This window comes from Cygnus olor, chromosome Z, assembly GCF_009769625.2.
Source record: "Cygnus olor isolate bCygOlo1 chromosome Z, bCygOlo1.pri.v2, whole genome shotgun sequence".
Lineage (NCBI taxonomy): Eukaryota > Metazoa > Chordata > Aves > Anseriformes > Anatidae > Cygnus > Cygnus olor.
In genome coordinates this window covers 47,626,634-47,646,890 of record NC_049198.1, presented here as the reverse complement: position 1 = coordinate 47,646,890, position 20,257 = coordinate 47,626,634, and the positions used below count along the sequence as shown (strand labels likewise).

Below are 20,257 nucleotides of genomic sequence, written 5' to 3'. Positions count from 1 at the left end.
TTGTTATATTTCTGTTCTGTACTACATTGTGGTAATTTTCAAAGCATGTTTTGCTCTATGAATCTTAAGTTCCTAAAAATGTAGAAGGAAAACGAATTGTTTTCTGTGGAGGAAAAGATCATTAGTCAAATCATGTTTGTTGCACCAGCATCTTAGAGTAATATATATAGAAACTCTTTGAAATTAAGTTATTTTAGCAGCTGAAATTTATTTTTTTTTTATATCAAGATTATATGGCTGTTATGTTTAGACTTTCTATACTGTTTATACACTGAGAAAACCTGAAAATGAGGCATATCTAAAAATATTTTGTTTGTCATATTTGAAATACAATCTGAAATTAAATAAATATATATATTTATCTATATATATATAAAGTGCCCAACAGTAGTTTAAAAGTAAAACATCTGCCATTTTAACTAGCAAAACCCATGAGACTTTGAATTTCTTTATAGCTTAGTCCATTTTCTGGGAGTGGTTTTATGAGTTCCTCTGAATGCGTTGAAGCATATTTCCAGCTTCATCTATTATTGTTTTCCTCTTGCATTTCTTCTTGAGCCTGATTCCTCTCCTTAGCTGAAAATAGCAAACATTCTACTTTCTTCATTTTCTTTTTGAGATGTCGTTTTTTTTCCTTTTTTCTTTTTTCCTTTTTTCCCCTTTCCAATTGTTTTCCCTTTTTTCTCCTTTCCATCATTCCTTTTTCCCTTTTTCCTTTTTTCTTTTTCTTTTCCTTTCCCTTTTTCTCTTTTCCTTTTTTTTTCTTTTTTTTTTTTTTCATTTTCCTTTCACTTCCTTTCCTTTCCCTTTCCCTTCCTTTCCTTTATGCAGTCTGTACCCTTCTTGTCAGCATTGTACATCTCCATTTCAGACTGCTGCCAGGCACCCTGTCTTGTGAGTTACCTATAGAAACTTGGGCAAATAATGACGAGCCAGTGGTAGAATTTGGTAATATGCTTCCAACATTTGGGCACTATTCGTTTGTCCAGATTTGAGGTCTATGAAAGTATTTTTTGTACATCTTTGATATTTAGCAATATATTGGACCTGATTAAAGGAGACCTAAGAATAGGTGTTTTTTTTGTTGTTGTTGGTGGGTTTTTTTAGTAGTCAAAATTTAACATATTTTCTAGTTTGAGAAGCACTGAGTTTTGTTTATTTACAATCTGACATTACTTCAGAAAATGGTCAAACATTGAAGACCAAAAGGTTGGCCGAATAAACAGTCAATGTAGTTCTTTGATAAAATTAAAAATCCATTGTACTGCTTCCATGCTATCCCCCTACAGGTTGGATTGGTTCTGAGCTATCTTCTTTGAAACTATATTAGAAAGTTTCTGGACATTAAACACAGACTGACTTTCTGACTTTCAAATTACTTCTCTATGTAGTTAAAAAAAAAAAAAAAAAGGCAGAAGGTGTAAATAGATGATAAAATAATGTATACCCAGGCCTCCTGTAAACACTATGAATTTTATACTCATAAGAGAGAAAGAGAAATAAATAAGCCACAAGCATGAACAATGAAACTGAAAGTTAAACGCTGCTGTTATACAGAAGGAATTCTTTCTTTACCATTCCTTTACCTATGCACTTATACTTCTTCCTACTCTTAGAATGCTCAGTAATGTTTGGTTGTTTTAAGTACATAAAAATAATTTGGTAAGAGACATTACTGTTTAAGTTACTCTGGATGGAAGCACTGGAATTCCAAGAAACCACCTCCATGATACATTTGTCCTTCCTAATCCCTTTTCATACTGCAAATTTTGCATGGGTAAGATGTTTTGGTTTGATGAATACTTTTCTATCCCAAAGGCTTGGCAAGATACAAAAGCAAATAAAAAATATAAAAAAATAAAAAAAATGTTTAAAGTGGTCAAATTTAGACAGGAAACAAGGCACAATTTGTAGTGATTAAGGCAACTAACTCTTTAACAATTTAACAGTAGATGTGTATGCTGCCTTCTCGCCACGTCTTTTAAGACTGACAGTCTTTTCAAAAGATGTGACAAACAGAAGTTACAGGGTTGTTTCAGGAATTTCACCATTAAAACATTGTAGAATACGTCTTTTAACAAGTTTCAGCAAAATGGTTCCTGGATTTGACTTTCAGTTTAAAACAAGCAAGTAGGACTTCCACAGTTCAACATGGTACATATTCACATGTCCTTTGAGGTGTCCCATGGCGGCATCTCAAAGCTCTTCATCGTCTGGTTTGAAAACCTATGTTTTTTCCCTTGTTCATGCCACTTCCAAGCATGCTGGCAGTGATCATGATTGCATGATAGTCAGGGAGATTGTTAGCACTTGCCTCTAAACTACGTATTACAGCAAGGGGAAAATTACCTGGGCGGGTGCATTAGAAAACATCAAATCAGCTTTTCCAAAAAAGGCTGTTTTGTTAAATGCTGACAGAAAAACGGACATAGAGGGAATGTATGAGTTTGGCTGATGTCAACAGCTGCAAATGTACTGTGAAACAATCTCCAAATGTTCAGTACACTTCAAACCATTGGCTTGTGGAACTTTCTACCACATTAGAGAAATCTCATTAATTTCTGTTGATAACTGACAGATTTCCTGTGCTTTTAAATGAGTCTTTTCTTAGTACACTGCAACTATCTAATTATTTACTCCAAGTATGTTAATTTTGTTAGATTAAATGAGCCCAGAAATTCAGTTGAATTAATGTGATCCTCTCATTGAAAACTAAGCAGTCATACAGAGTTTGGGATTTCAGATACAGACTTGTCTCTGTCAAAAAATTGCTACTTAAATCTTTAAAACACTTTGTTAAAATACAGAAAGGAGGAAAACCAGGAAAGCATTTGTAACTCAAAGTTTTAAGGAATGTTTGCATTCTCGACAGTCTCTTTTATTCTCTTTTTCTTTATCTGCAGAAGGTTTTGTGTTTTGTTTTGTTTTAATGAGAAAAACTGCTCTTTGCATTCTTTTGGAAAGTTCTGGGGACAGTGGGTGGAGCATGAATTTCATTGAACTGCGGTGCGTTTTGATCTTAATACCTTGGATATTCCTTTCCTCTCACTTCCAGAGAAGAGAGAGGTGAGGCCAGAAAAATAAGCTCTGCACAATGGGGAAGAGAACAAGAAAGACAGAAAAATGATGCAACAACCTTTCAAACCCTGGCAGATTTTCTTCAGCCTCTTAAACATGCTGCTTTGAGCTGACTTCTTGGCACTGGTTGCCCAAGTCTGTTTCTTTTTTCAACGAAGGCAAAGAAGAGAGAGTCAGGAAAGAGAGGGGAAATGTGGTGCGGAGAGTGAAGGAGAGAGGGATGAGTGACTGCAGAAGTAGAAGTCTTGCACTACCAGAGTAAGTTTGGATTTAGTGAAAAACCCTCCATGGTCTTGAGCTCCTCAGATGTTTGGTGGTCAGTCCGATGACACCCTGACAATATCATGATGTATCTAGACGTGAATCTATATTTGCAGCTAGTGCCTGTTGTTGGTGTTATCTAGCCAATTTCTTGAATATACTTCAGCTCAGTCAGCTGTGCTCCATGACAGCACATGGCAGGAACAAGTACCTGCAAGCGTTGCCTAAGATACATTCAAGTAAAAGCAGAAGCTTTAAAGTAATTTAATTGAGACTTTCGATTCCAAGGACCCAAATCTTTTCTTAGTGCCTTTCTGATGGTCTTCTTCTTTTCTTTTTTCTTTTTTTTTTTTTTATCATCACTCAAAGCTTCTCATCTGAAGTGTCACCAGTAGGTTTGTAATGGCATAAGGAACTGAGTATGGGTTCCTCAAACTGCAATGGCTTAGTCAACGAATTGTCATTCCTCTCCTTTTAATTTACCTACTCTTATTGTCTTTACTTAATGAATATCTGAGGTAGATCACTGGTTTTACAAATGTTATGTCAGTCTATTGCTGGGATGAATACATCTAGTTTTCAAAGTGACAAGGATGCTACTTTTTTTCTTTTTTTTTTCTTCTTTCTTTAAATGACAACACTCTGTGTGCCTGTAGCATAATGTATACTACTAGATCTTGCACTAGTACATTTCTGTGGAACCCTTTTCCATTAGGTCTACTTCCTTAATCAAATGAAAGATGTGACCGAGTTTTTCTTTCTGAAAGAAACAGGGTCCCATTAGACACTACAATAAAATGTGTTAACATAGCAGCAAGGTGTCATATTTTGGCAAGCACTCTGCAGCTGCAAGGTATTCCCTAATTGAAACTTGAGGTTAGTAGTTCTTAAGCGAGTTTGGCATGCAAATCAAATGTTGTGGAGAGTAGCTGCTGAAAAAAATAACCGTAAGTATATGTTGTCTGTTAGCAAACTGCTAGAGAAAAACTGAATTCTTCTCTTTCCAATTAAAAACTTATTACTTGTGTGTTCAGGGTTGGTGTTTTGTTTTGTTTTCTTTTCTCTTGCAGAGTCAGTGGGGCCCTTCTTTTAGGTATATGTTTCTGGCATGTTAGAGTAGAAGTTAGCGTTATACAATTGCTTAATTTTCAGAATTTCCTTTGTGACATCCAGTATTAAGGCCCTATGAGTGGAAAAAGATGAAGATAGATTATTAGAATCACTTTGGGGGGGACAATTTCCAGATAAATTCTAAAGGAATTTTGAGGAACTGTGCACAAAAACTAAGTTCTACTCTGTGTAGAAAAAGCACTCATGATGTGTTTGAATTTAGAGAACTGTGATAGGATATGATAGCTAAAATAAATATCCTCGTGCTGGCTTTGGTTTTGTATTTTTGGCATTTTTAGTTGTAAGAGAGAATCTTCAGTCCAGCAACCTTAATGGACAGAGGTCACCCTCTTACGTTTACATCCTTTAAAATACACTAGCAAGTGGGGAGAGCTCATATTTACAAAACACTGTTAAACAAATTTGGAGAGAAGAGTGATGGCAGGAACTGTACATTTGTTTAGTGTTCTAGATTGTATTTCTGCACTTTGAGCACTGGTTTTGAATTATAAAATATTTTCACATCATTACTTTAGTACTACATCTTGATGGTATATGCAGCTGGAGAGCAGAGTTGCTGCAGCAAACAAACCCAAAAGATTGAACACACACCCTCCCCATCCAAAATAAATTTAACTTTGAATTGGCAGTGGAAACAAACTGCAGCTCTTCATTGTTGTTGTTGTTGCTGTTGTTTTTCCTGATTTCTACTCAAGTATTTTTGCTGGATTCTCTTCTACCTAGTGATAAGTTTCATATAGAAGTAATTTTTTCCTGCAATATGGAATTTGAATTTCAGAAGACAAGTCACAAATCTTTTGATTCCTTTCTTTAAGTTAGACAGTATAAGAAGCGTTGGAGAAAACCTAAAAAGTAACAAAAGGAAGGATTCCTTTTCCTTTTCTTCCCTTCCACGACATATGTAGGGGGAACCCTAACGGAAGTGCAGTGAATGTGCTCCTGTAGATTCACAGTGAAAGCAGATGAAGTAGGAGGCAATGGGAGTCAGCTTCCTGCATTCACTTGTATCTTCACATGTAGCTGGGACCCCTTGCCTGTAGAAAGGGGGTAAGCACTCACAGGCTGTCTGCAGAAACATTTAGTTACCGGGCTGCCCACTATTTCAGCTGAGCAGTGGTTTCATTCATGATGCTTTTGCTGGACATGGACGACCTGTTTGCCAGAGGAAAATACAGTGTTTAGCTCTGGAGTCACAAGGACAACACAATTTTAATTTTTTTAGTGGTTCTTGAATGATTGCAGAGAAACAAGCCCCAGAATGTTTCCTTTTAAGATTTTGCGAATGCACGTAACTGAGAGGGTATTGTTAAGTTTTTAAAACCAAATGTTGATTAACCATGTTATTTTGTCAGGTTTTAAGATGTTCTATTTTTATTTTTCTGTTATGTTTACTTCCTCTGTTAGGTACAGCTGAATATAGGAACAAAGGTAAGGTACTATCCTGTACAATTCAATAATATGAGAACACACAAGAAGTTCAAACTCTTAACTAGAAACTCCAGTTTCTCCCTAAATAATCCTTATCCTGTCATGAAGGTAGCACTCTCTAGGACCTAGTGCAGATATTGTAACCAGCTATTTATTTCTGACATTTTCTTTACATCAGTTTTTATATAACACGTGAATTCCTGTCTTCTGTCACCATTACAATTTTTAAAATTAATACTGTCAAGAGTTGGAAATGAAATGTAACAGCAAACGTGTTTCTTGCTTAGCTTTAGTATGAAAATAAGAATTTTTTTGTGGAGCATAGTCTGTGTGAAGCAAAAGACTATGGAATACAAGGAAGACAGTCTTGTAAAATAAGTTGTGTTACTTTGTGCTTGCAGATAAGCGTCAATGAACGATTGTGTTGTGAATACTGTCTACAAGATTGCTGTATTTCAATTAACAATAGCAATAAAGTAATAATGATTGCTGTATTGTTACAGTACTGTTAGTTGCTCTCAACCAGCTTTTAGCTGAGAAGAAAATTCAGTTTGCAGAAAACTGTGTCTTTCTTACAATGTTTTGTATGTGAGAAACGTACAACACAAGCTGGGAAAAGGCATTAGCAGGTGGAAAAATATGATGACAAAGTCATGTTTTGAAAAAATTTGGCAAGTACCACTGTATATCAGTTCCCACAGAAGTACTGAAAAAAAGTTTCTTAAAAAAACATGCAGAATGTTTGCCACAAACATGTGATGGTCATATTTAGAACAAGGGAGCTAAGTGAAACACAGCACAGTGTTTTACCATAATCCCTAAATATATGCAAAGACAACAGACTCAAAAGGCTGACTGCGTTTTGGTTAGAATTTGGCTGCTTTGGTTGGTCAAAGTCTGACTGAGCTTTTATGCAAATTTATACGATCTGTGCTCATAATAAAAATGGTCTTAAGCCTATCCCCTTTAAGGTTCAAGAATGCATAGTTTTCTATGTTTGTACATCCGACTTTATAATAAAAGTAATCTTAGGCCGCCTGCAGTGTTAGTTTTGAGATGTTCCTTCAAGGAAGGAGAGAGGGAGGTATTTATAAACATTGGTGCATGTGACTCTGGGCTTAAGCACATGTTACAACACTGTCAGTTGTTTATACCGCATGTGGAACACACTGCTCTAGCTGATTACTACCTCTGGTATTATGGCTTGATTATTGCCAGTGTCTACACAATAAACGAAAATAATTCTGTTGTTGCACACATCAAAACTCTCTCTTCAATTTTAATGATTTCTTAAATTGTAATTTTCTTTTTAGGGCTTTTGACAGATGAAAGAAAAAAAGGCTGTCTAAAAGGCAGCTCAGTTACAGTAGCCATCCCAAGTCAAAGTGAAGTGGTCAAGGAGAAGTTATGACCTGCAGTGAAATTCATAACTAGATAGTATTTCCAGACATGATGTTAAAGCTATGTCTTAATCAGGTCTCATCATATTTGTCTTGTACTCTGACTAGAACATTTTTGGATTCTTTGAATTATTTTACTTTCTTGCACAAAATACTAACCCTGGAGAAAAAAAAAAAAAAAACAGTTAAAATTGATTCCCTCTCCACTTGCTAGGGTTTCATTTCATTGTATTGTGCATATTTGCATGTTCCTACTGTTACTAATTTTATCTTTCGAAAGTTTTGCCGTTGAGCAAGCTACAGTAATTGCAGACTGCTCAAGAAATCATTAAAGGTTCTCCCTTGAAGAATGTAGAAAAACGTAGGGAAAAATTTATTGTTCTGTGTGGTAGTCTGTGAAGCTGTCAGAAGATTAGGTACAGACTAGTGGACATTAGCTGAAAAAATTATTTGCTAGTATAAATTTAATGCACGTCTTGGTAATACCATATTAACCTCATCCATGTTATTCGGAAATCTACTCCTACGTTTAGCTGATTGGAAGACCAAATAAGCCTCTGATTATACTCTTCATGGAGTATATACAGTGTACATTTCCCTCTTTTTAAGGAAAAAAGGTATTGAACATTTGGTTTACTGGGATATCATTACAGTGTGTTTGTTTGTTTCATTGTTTGTTTTTCTTTTGTTTTTGTTTTTTACTAGCTATTGAAAGAGCCTCAACAAAACCTGGAAGAGCTGTGCTCAGTCACCTTCTGAGACTCCTAGTTTTTCAGAAAGTGCTCTAGGATTATCACACAGGATTTACTTTGGGATGCTGCCGGGATGGTCATCAGTAAAAACTGTTTATGTCCAGATATCTCTTAGATCTTGGGGTCTATGAATAGGGTGATCAGCTAACTTAATTTCAGTTTATTGTTTTGAGACTTAAGGAAATTCTTAAATTAAAAATTCTCCTCTTTGGAGGTTTCTAAACAATGTTACTGAAGATGAATGTTTTACCTCTGTTTAAATAAGCAGCCTTATAAGAACATTATTATAATTAATTTAGCTGTAATAATCCGTTCTCCTTCATAATATCCTTGCCTAGGGAACAAAGAACTTTAGTAACGTTTTACATTACTTAAACCAGAAAGTCAAGCCAGATAGCTTTAAACAACTAAACTAAATAGAATGAGAACTTTTTGTGAGGCAGTGTCAATAAAAAAGTTATGCATGATGCAAAAGCACATTTAATGTTATGGTATCCATCTTTTTCTGTTATATTTTTTGAAATATAATTTGCTTGAATCAGGTGCTGTTTCCTTGAGAAGGGGGTGGCACAAGGGCGTTGTTGATCAAGTGCTCTTTGAAAGTAGTATCCGGTTTTATAAACATTTAGCAAAGTAGAAATTCCTTACGGAATGAGAGGAATCCTCATTTCTGAGTAAAAGCATCATATATGTGGCACTGACCTTATCAACTGAGGTGCACATAGGAAGATGGGTTTCTTATACATATCAATAGCATGATGCTTTTGGCAAAGACATGATATTGAAACCAGTTGAATAGTTAGCTTGTTTGAGGTAGTGTGGGACTGTCATGCTTATCATTCTTTCTTTCTATACTTACTCTCATACGTACAGTCTGTTGCAAGTTAATTAAGAAATGTTTAAGACATTTTCAATCTCTTCGGAAATTGTGGTAGTCACATTTGCATTGTAGGAACTTGAGTAATCAGCTCTCCAATTGTCACAACAGAAAGATCAGAGAAATCACTTGCACTTTGCATCTCATGGATTTTGTCATTTCTATTGCTCTGGCAGCAATTAAGAAGGAACACACCTGCAAGTTTTAATGCACAAATAAAAATACTAGCTTGCCTTTGGATTTGGGTGAGCGGTATACAGTCCTTCAGAAATCAGGTTTAACATGGCCACTGCACAAGGTGGTGCTTTTAAAAGCACCTGGAGACTCCATTGCTGCAATTCATAGTCTTATGTGGTAAATCATGCAGCTGGCTTAAAGGTCATCTTCTCAATGCCCCCAGCTCTCTTGTGACATTCTTTCTCAACTTAATCAAGTCTGGATTATCTGAGCTACACACTGACAGGATCATGGACAGGAGCGCAGAGCTGGTCCCGTGCCAAGGTGACTCATGTATTTGCTCCAGCATGGCTCCCAGGTGGGGCAGTGGTACAGCTGCTTGGGGCATGTGGAGCTTGGGCTGCCTGCAGCAGCAGGCAGCACACAGGCCCCTGCAGAAGCACATCCAGAGCTTGCCTCTGCACAAAGCCACTGGGAGTCCATTCCCATTGCTGTCTAATGCAGTATGGTATGATTTTTTTTTTCCATCATCATCACAGGAATCTCTTTCTTCTTCCTCTCTGCTACTCTAGATAACACAGATTTACTTAACTGTTCATGCCTTCTTCCCATTTTCTGTACAAAAATCCATGAGTCAGGTGGTTGTTTAAGCCCCCATCAAGCAGCCCAAGTCACAGTGTGGAAAGGGGACCTAAAACCTGTGTGATAGTGGCAACTGTACAGTAATTTAAGGGAGCTATGGAAGCTTGAGTTACAGAAGTACTTGAGGTCATAATCAATCACCCTGGCTTCTGCATTCATTCATAGGATGACTGCTTTCATTTAGGCTAAACTAAGTAGAGTGATTGAGGTGTAATGACTGTAGCTATCTGCTCAAGTAAAGACCTTACCCTTTAAGTATGTTGCAAATGAGGTACGTTTGCTTCATAAATTATTTATTTTGGGAAGATTTTGTAAAACTTTATGGTATGAATATAATGGTGTGAAAGCATGATCTTAATCTAAAATTAAGGTCAAGCAGAGCAAGAACAAAACCACAGTTTTGAAGTTTGTCTTAGATACAATTAGAACAAAAGGGATAGGAATAATAATTTTGTTCAGATAAGCCCTGTGTTCTTGGAGAGTGATGCATATTGGCATGTATAATCTGTTAATTCCTAGATCAGCTGGATCTTTTTTTTTTTTTCTTTCCTCTTTCTAATAAAATGCTTCAGCTATCTCAAGGTGGTTTGAAAGTTCTGATACTTCACAGCAGCTCTGATATAAATTAAATACTGCGGCTGTTTGTGAGTAATGATAGCATGTAGTTTTTTGTTTTTCCCAATCATGCCATCAGTGTTGACTGTTGCTAGGTCAAATGTAAACAGTACTTCTTTCAGGTACAGTTTGATCCCATTCGTATCATTATGTTGAAAAGTTACATGTATTTATAAAAGACATTTAGAATTTGCTTTGGTATACATATTAGTCTGTGGCAGTGTTAATGCTTTTCTGTAGGCTTTGCATGTGTTTTTGCTTATAGTAGAATGTCAGCATTGAAATGTACAGTTATTTCCTGGCAATTGCTCTTGGAGAGGAAAATGATATATGAGCCATAGTGATAAACGCTTATAATGCTTTACACTCCATTTGATCAGAAATATCTTACATGTGTAAGAAAGCCAGGATTTTTAAAAGTATATAAAAGTATTGCATCTGTTAAAACTATGCTAGTTTTACTTATTCATGTGATCAGTTTCTATGGACTTAACTACACCATTTTCCTAAATTTTATATTCTCACATAAGTAACCTCCCAATTGTGAACAGAATCAACTGTACTATTTCTTTATTGTATTCATATGTTTCCTTATGACTACTTAAGCACCTGTGCCATTTGGACAGGGTTGTTACAAAATCATGAGAATGTTCATAACTGGACCAACATTGTATTTTATTGCTTTAGAAAAAGTCACATTCTGAAGAGGGAAGTACTGCTAATTTTCTCCTTATGTGCAGAGTTACATCAAAATCAAAATGGGTCTGCCCAAGTTTGAACTGGGAAATTACACTATTTGTATCTTAGTGTTCACATTAAAAAGTGACAGTTTTCAGAGAGCCTGAGATAGTGTGTCTGGATTCACAGAGAAAATTGTAATACAATTTTGAGCAAGCTTTAAGCAAAATGAGGTGGAATCAGACTTTGAGATACTATATTTGTTGTTTTGTCTCATCAAAACTTTTTTACAACTAGGTGATAAGATATAGGGTTTAGTAAAACAAACTGCACTTACACATCTTGCTCTCTGCAGGTTTTTTGTTGTAGCTTTTTTTTTTTTTTTTAAGATATGTCCTATCCTATCTTTATCTATATGTCCTATCCTATCTTTAAAAGACACATCATCACTTTCATAAGGAAAATGAAGTTATTTGCATTCCTTAGTATAGACAGTAATTAAATATATGGAGATGGATGTCATACTAAAAAGCAAAATAAATCAGTAATTAAACTGTACAGATGGAATAGAGATAATTAAAATATATATAAAAAATTGTCTTTACAAGCCATAAAAAGAAATCCATCTGTCTTAAAAGGAAATATAACCAAGTGTAAAATCAGCTTGACTTGTAATTTTTTTTCATAGCCCTTGAACATCTGTGAAAAGCACTTTGGTAGTGTAAGTGATGGTATTTTTTGCTTTTATCAGCAAAGATTTCATTCATACAAGTAGAAGGCTATAAATACAATACACACACTGCTGAGCAGGCAACTAAGTTGAACTGCTTCCATCAAAGGTTTGTCACAGGGGTGCTGCACTTCTGATTTGAGACTTTTGTTAGTGCAGGCTCCTGTCACCGTGTCGCATCCTACAGGCAGGTCATAGAGACAGCGGTCTTTGTGGTCATGCCTTCTGAAGAAAATGTGCAGTATCAGTGAGGAAAAATACCGTGAGTATAAAATCGTATAAAAAATAGTAGGAATTCATTCTGGGAACAAGTTTTTTATTACTGTCTCTTCCTTCCTTCCTTTTCTTTTTTTTTTTAAACTTAATTGTCAGATCATGGGGTTTTCTTTTACATTTTCAGCATAGTTCAGATCTTTGGTAATACATTACAAGAAAAATCCCCAAACATCAGTTATGCACCTGCAATATCCTGTGTTCACAGTTCTGAAGTACCCAGTACACCTTTGGCTAGTGTGTAGCTCAGCTGGGCTGCTAAGTACCCAAAGTGACTCCTATCAAAAATTGCCTGGCTTCAACTGAGAAGACTTAAGTTTTACAGTTAGCTGTTATCAGCAGTGTAGTGCCCACACAAAACATTTTTTTGGTTGGTAGACAGAATGAGGAGCCCTAGGTAACATATGATGTTTTCTGCAAGTGGAAATCAGCAGGAGAAGTTGCAAATACAAAACTTCAAAATTTTTTGTAAGCCACAAATAGAACAGTATCAGCTAAGTAGTTTACTCCAAAAATAAAATATTTTCTTATAGAAGGAAAAAATGATGTACTTTCCTATTGAAATTTTAAAAATCTCTGATGAGAAATGAACATCAGATTGGTCTAAATTTTGGTTAGTGCTGGGATATATTGTTTTTCTGAATAGGAAAAAATAATCAGCTATGACTGTGGTTGAAGCTGTGGAAATGAAACAATATAAAAAGAGGCAAATCAAGGAAATGAAGAAAAAAGGACTAAAAATCCTGTATTTAAATCTTAAGCAGATTATTTAAAGTCTTCACACCATGACATCAGTACTCAAATATCTGCAAATCTAACCACAAACTCTGAGGAGCTGAAGTCATTTATCAAACAGATATACTATAGTAACAGACAGCGATAGGAAATTTTGGATAAATCAGAACACATCATGTAAACATGTCTGGACTTTTAATCAAAGACTTTCATTTGTCTTTTGCTTTAGTGAGCAGAAGGTAGACTTAATTCTGTGTAAGAAGCTTTGTTCTTCTACGGAACTTATGCCATTATTTCGTGTAGCCTGGACTGATAGTGCTGCTGTTAATTATGGATTGCATAAATCTTCCTAGAAAAAGGCTTTATTTTCTTGCTTATAATTTTGCAAGATGTGAATGACATCTTTGAAGAACAAGTTTAGGGGAATTATATTGCTGGTCAGCATTAAGAAAAGCAGAAATGCATTCTTACTGACTGGTTGGTTCACATTCGTACTTGGGGATGGCTACTGGATCATCAGCTAGCAGACTGATGATCGAGGTGCAGATGCATACTTACCATCATTGTGAAAATTTACCTACAGACAGATTGTTTTTGTGGGAAAGACAGAGAGAATTATGCCGTCCGAAGCTATCATCTGCTGGAAGGATTTTTTGCCGTCTGACAGCACCTACCTGCCAACATGACAGCAGCAGGTCTCCTTTCTGCTCTCCTTTTCAGTCAGCAGGAGCTAAAAACTCTCTGTATTATTATTATTTATTTTTTTTTCTAATTGGCCTTCATTAATTCAAAGCCTCTGCTGAAGCCTCTGATGGGGATCTTGAAGACCAAACTGATTTAATAGGAGCAGCCAGGAGTTGATGTGACCCTACCTGCTTATTTCTGGCCCAGGCTTAAGGCTGTGTGCTTTGAACTGTCTTAACTTGCAGCCCTAGGCTGCCACATCCACTACCTTTGATCCTGAAATTTCTTGTGAAGTCCAAAACTAGAGAAAAGCAATTATTTATGTCATATGGATGGGTAGCAAGTACTTTTTAAAATTTTTTGTTTCTGTCAAGGAATAGGAAAATTGCATCCAGAATGTAGTAAAAAATAGAAGCACTGAAAACTCCTGCACTCAGAAACTGTGGGAGGTTGGGTTTAATTCTTTCCTTCCACCAATGCTTATGAGCTTTTATATCAGGTGAGGAATGTAGGGAGACATAATGCCATTTATTAGAGCTACACGGTAGAGGTAGAAAAATAAGTATTTGGACATACAAACTCTCTTCAAGGCTCCAACAATATCCAACAAAATACAACATGAAAACAATTATTTGGCATCAAATTATATGAAATCTTTTAGGTCATCTGAAGAAAAACTACAGCTAGTGGAAGGAAGTGTTGACAGAGTTGGAAGGGTGATGAAGTAATTTATTCCAATGGAATACTATGTAATCTTTCTTTGTGCTTACAGAATATGGGAAGTGGATTATGTTTTAATCCTTTTAAAATATAATGATATTTTTCTAAAGAGCCTTGTGTTTCCTAGCTTCTAAATCTTAATTAGCAAACTTAAAATTATACTTAATATAAAAGTAGTTTGTAATTTGCTTAACATTTCTGGGAAACATGTTTTAGCTATTTTATTGCCAAATACTATATTTATAAAGGTTTGTAATCTTTGCAGCTTACTTCACATGGGGATATTGAGCTTATTGAACTTCTAATTCATCTCTGGAAGGCAAATGTGTAGGTAATGGAGACAGTTTTAAGTATTGACATGCTTACTGTAATTTTCAAGTGGCTGTAAGCTTTAGAAAAATAGAGTTGGTATCATGAGATTTAAAATTTAGTGTACTGAAAATCTAGTTGTTTGATGATGGTGAGCAGCCTTTACTGTAGTGTCTGAACCGATAACTCCTGATTCATTTTCACTGATTGTAAGTTAGAAAGTTACTCGTGCATTTCATAGATCCATTTCATAGCCTTTCTAAAAAGAACCATAGTGTGCTTATTTGGAATGAAAACATTTAGCATGTATTTTATACACAACTAGGTAGTAGATCTGGCAAGCAGATGTATTCCCTGTGCATTATGCAATAAGTATGCAGATGATGTTTTCAAGGACTAATGAAAACATTGGATTAACAATTCTATTTATGACTTCTTACTCTTCTTAATTTGTTTATACAGAGTCACAAATAAAGCTGTCTGGTAGTTGGTCTGTATATGGTGTCAGATGTACTAGTTGCGTCACTAGCCTATGGAAAGTGATAAATAAAAAAGAATAAAATATGAAATCTTTTCTGTTTGTCTCTTAGAATATGAATCTTCCCTCAACATATGTTCTAGCCTACATAGAGAAAACTGGGAACCTTTGTGGATCTTGCCTTTTTTAGTTTCGTGGATGTGACTGCTGTCCAAGACAATGATAGTGTTTGTTTCAACTGAAAAGTGCTTATCCTCTGTTTCTCTGAACTTATTAAGTAAAAGTTGTCTGCTTTTTTTTTTTTTTTGGTGTATGCTAAGTTGTTTTATTTAATTTTTCTAAAACTGAAGATGGTAATTTAAGAATTTCTGCTGCTGCAGGACCTTTACCAGAGGATTTTGATTTTACAGTTTTGAGGCTGACAAAACTAGGGGTTATGACTCTCCTAGGTTAACAAAAGTCACTTGAAATAACTTCTAAAAAGCTACTGTCTGCCAGCTTCCTGAGACAAATATTTCAAATACTTGAGGGCAGAGTTATATGCCTACTTTTGTATGCACTTGAAGGCATTATAAAACTACTATTCAAGGATCACCAGAAACAGTAATAAGAAGCAATGCTTTTGCATCATTTCCTATTTTAAGTGGTTCTGTTTTTTCCATCTCACACTTTTATTCTAAGCCAACTGTATGAAATTAATAGTTCAGACTGCATTAAAAATAAACCTCATACACCAGAAATTGCCCATATTAAGGCAGTGATTAAGCGTAATTGTCTGTGAATGCTCCTTGCTCAGTGTGCTGCATCTAATTTTTGCTTGTTCCAAGTGTTGTATGGGAAGGATTTTAAGAAAATGACTAAAATTCAGTGATTATGATTCTGAATTTATTATATACAAAAATAGATCTTGTGTCATTATGAGTTAACCCTCCTAATGTGAGCATTTTAAAATTAGGGGTCACTAAGGAATTACTTTGTAGACTGGAAGAAGGGAGGACCTGGTAGGAGTTCATACTTATAGTTTCTATAAGCTGAGAGGTGAGTTGCAATTGTAAGGTGAGGAAATAGGTTTATCAGTTTGACACCAGTCCGGGAATGAGTACATGCTTTCTAATTATTTCCTTTACATAATTTATGTAAAAGCAGAAAGACCCTTTTGGCTAGGTGGGCTTTTTTTTTTTTTGTGTGTGTGATGTTAAGCTATTCCAGGTCACCAGCGTAACTATAATTTAAGCTGGTAGTGGTTGAAATATGTTCACATACAGTAGCTGTTGCATAGTTACCAGCATTACTTTTATTTCATAAGTAAATACAACATGCCTATTTGGTGAAAGAACTGATTGCAATTCTAAATATATTTAGACCTGACTTTGAAAGAAATGTCTGTTGGTGATAGCTGTAAGGAAAATATGTTGATAAGTGTTAAAAACAAACTAACAAACAACTATCTGACAGTAAATAGAGAAGACCAAAACTCATTTCCAAACTGATGATAGCTGTATTGATCACACTAGTGGTAGGAATAATAACCAATTATGTCTCCAATTCCTAGTTTTACTGCTTGTTGTGGTTTAGCCCGGCTGGCAGCCAAACACCACACAGCCGTTTGCTCACCCTCCCCCCTCCCTCTCCGGGATGGGGGAGAGAAACGGGAAAGTGAAGCCTGTGAGTTGAGATAAAGACAGTTTATTAAGACAGGGAAAAGAATAACAACAACAATAATAATAATAATAGTATTAATAGTAATAATGTGTACGAAATAAGTGATGCACAATGCAATTGCTCACCACCCGTTGACCGATGCCCAGCCTATCCCCGAGCAGCCGGCCCCCCCGCCTCCACCCCGGCTAGCCACCCCTATATATTGTTCAGCATGATGTCAGATGGTATGGAATACCCCTTTGGCCAGTTTGGGTCAGCTGTCCTGGGTCTGTCCCCTCCCAGCTCCTGCTGCATCCCTAGCCTGCTCGCTAGCAGGACAGAGAGAGGCTGAAAAGTCCTTGGCTTGGTGTAAGCACTGCTCTACAACAATTAAAACATCAGCATGTTATCAGCGCTCTTCTCATTCTAATCCAAAACATAGCACCCTGCCAGCTACTAGGAGGAAAATTAACTCTGTCCTACCTGAAACCAGGACACTGCTTTTTCAGCTTATTAGCAGGGAGGTTCCAATACATTATTTCCTTCTTCCTTTTTCATAAGGTTTGTGAACTCCATATATGAGTGAGGTCATTTGCATATTATAATGTGTAGTTTTTCTGGGAAGGCAAAGTCCACCTTGTTTTGAGCCAAGTACAGTAACATTTCAGCCCACCTTCCTGAACTCTATCTCAGTGCAACTCGAGTGTAAATACCCATTGTGTCTAACTGCTTATATCCCCACATCCCACATTCTGTCTTCAGTCCCAGTGCAGGAAAAATTATTTTGTTACTGTGTTTTTGAATGATATTATTCCTATTATCACATCTTTCTAAAGTTCTGTGTTGTTTTCCCCATTTTTTTCATTATTTTAAATAAATGTTGTTTAATTTTATTCTTTATAGGAATTGGTAGGCATGCCTGTAACAGAAATAACAGCTCCCTGTAGGCTTATATCCAAGAAAACAAATGTAGAAGTCCTATTAGGTGGGTTTCAAATGGCTCTGTAATGCTTTTTCAAGCTGATCAGAAAATTAAATTGTGTGAGAAAGAACTTATCTTGCTATCGATGAGAAATAGAACTGCTGGCCACCTAGACAGAGGAGTAATTTTCTTATTATTTATCCTATTAAAAATAAATAAGAGGTTATCCTACAGAATTAGCTCCAGCTCTCTAGTTCTAGTCTCATTCCTTCAAGGGATTGTAACGCTTCTAGCAAGAGATGAGGGAAAATTAAAATGAACTATTGTACTTTGTTTTGATGTTTACTTTCCTTTTACTCTTTTGTCTCCTTACAACCTCCCCTCAAAACACAAACAAAACAACTAACAACTTAATAAAAGTGATGGGTAACTCATTTCTGGGAAAAAAAAATGTATTGATAAAATATGAATTATTTTACTTTACTTCACTTCACTTCACGTCACTTCACTTCACTTTACTTTATTTTCTAAATTGTTTTCACTGGGAATTTGCTACTCTTGAGTATTTCTCCAAATGTGTAAAACCTGGCCATTAGTTATACTCCATTGCAATTCCCCATTTGCCAATTTTCTTGTTTTGCATTTTTATGATTCCATAATCTTTATGGTTAGCTTATAGAACAGTTTTCTATATATTTCATCATACTATGACAGACTTGGTATAAAACAGAAATCACAGAATCATAGAATCGTAGAATATCCCGAGTTGGAAGGGGCCCATATGGATCATCGAGTCCAACTCCTGGCACCACACGGGTCTACCCAAAAATTCAGACCATATAACTAAGAGCACAGTGCAAACGCTTCTTAAACTCCGACAGGCTTGGTGCCATGACTACATCCCTGGGGAGCCTGTTCCAGTGCGCGACAACCCTCTCGGTGAAGAACCTCTTCCTGATATCCAGCCTGAACCTCCCCTATCGCAGCTTGACACCATTCCCGTGGGTTTTATCACTGGTCACTTATTCCTTCAGGTCCCATCACTGATTACTTATCACTGGTCACACTTATTTCATACAGAAATGTATGACATAATGTTATATAAGACACAGTGCATGTAGATTATGAATTCCTTCTCAGTTAATCACTAGTCTAGACATGCTTTTTTGATTTGTAAGAAAATTGGTAGAGTTTATTACTGCGGAACCAATGAATATTCGGGTCTTTCACCATCTGAAAAAAAAAAGTATGAATTCTATGGCTTGAATTAGAAATTGCCTTTAGGAAGGTAATACCACTTTTTTTTTTTTTTTTTTTTTTTTTTAACATAGATCTTCTAGTGTTTGTTTCAAATTTGTAAAAACAGTAACATTTTCAGCCATAAAGACATAAGAGGCAGTATAAAATGGATTTTAAATTATCACTCTGCAGCCGGAAGATTTTTTCTTTTTACTAAACAGCAGCACTTCCTGATTCAGAATCCCAACAATAAAGTGTATTGTTAAGAATATTTTATAATACCAGGAAAATGAGGAGTCACTGTTCAGTGCAATATCTCCAGTCCCCATGAAGCACATAACTCAGTAGGCATGGATTATGTTTATTTTTAGTGTAAGACTAATTCTTGGTAATGTTGTAAGAATACATTCACGTTAATTAATGCTATATTTTCATCCCATCTAGTCAGAAAACACAGCAATGCCTGTGGAAAAGTATAATGGCAATATAATTAGGATTTCTTCTAAGAAAAACATTGTAACAGACATCCTGCCATGTTTATGTTACTTTAATTGAATGTTTAGCTCAAGGGTGGTTCATAATTTATCATAAACTTTAATGTTAATAAAATCAGCTGGAAGGAAGCTTTACTTAATCTTGATTACACCATAAGGAGTAAAATCTTAATTTGAACATCCTTTTTTATGTCATTTAATTTTTTTTTACTGACAAAGCAAGAAAGGAAAAAAGTAGGTTGACAAGGGGAGCATACTATTCAGCTCCTCAGCTGAATAATGATTCGATGCAGTGCAAGTGCAGCAAAATTAAATCAGAGATTAAATCTGGCCAATTGTGCAGGCTAGCAGTGTGCAGTCTGGTGAACAGCCTTTATATCAAGGGAGTGGAGAAGTATAACAGAAAATCTTGCCATCTTGATTTTGACTGTTGTTTTGGGGGAGAGTTCTGGTTATTTGGGTGATTCTGATTTCTTTATCTTAGTCTTTAATTCTCCAGTGGTAACTTCTAGGGAGCAACTTTTAATACTCTATCAGCCACTGGAATTATGTTTCAGTCATTCCTAAATTTTGTAGAAGCTGCTATACATGTTATGTTTAAGTTAATTTTAAGAAGAGAATATTTAATCAGCAGAGATGGAATAAAGAGCTTTGAGACATGCGATACAGGTCTGCTGATGCTTGTGTTTTCTTATTTAACATGAGAGGTAAAAATGGGACTCTGAAATATATTTAATTATTTTTGGAATGTGCTCATCGGGTTAAAAATAAAGCAAAACTCTTTTTTCACTACTCTGTGTTAATTATTTTGTTGTCCAAAGGTACTGAAAATTCAACTTTTTAGTATCTAAAATGTGTTCTGACATATGTGAGGGTGTTCAAAATCTCATTTTTTACTAAATACTTTTCTCTGAGAAGGGTTATTAATATCGCATCCTGTAGGCTTGATCTTTGGAGTGAGCACATGCCGAGATATTGCAATGTGCCATTGTT

At 35.7% G+C, this 20,257-nt stretch overlaps 1 protein-coding gene across 1 annotated transcript in view; it reads left to right on the top strand.

Moving 5' to 3' along the window:
• Nucleotides 1–20,257, top strand: part of CHSY3 (chondroitin sulfate synthase 3) — a 183,515-nt gene that overhangs the window by 145,009 nt on the left and 18,249 nt on the right. The gene's annotated exons all lie outside the window — the stretch shown is intronic.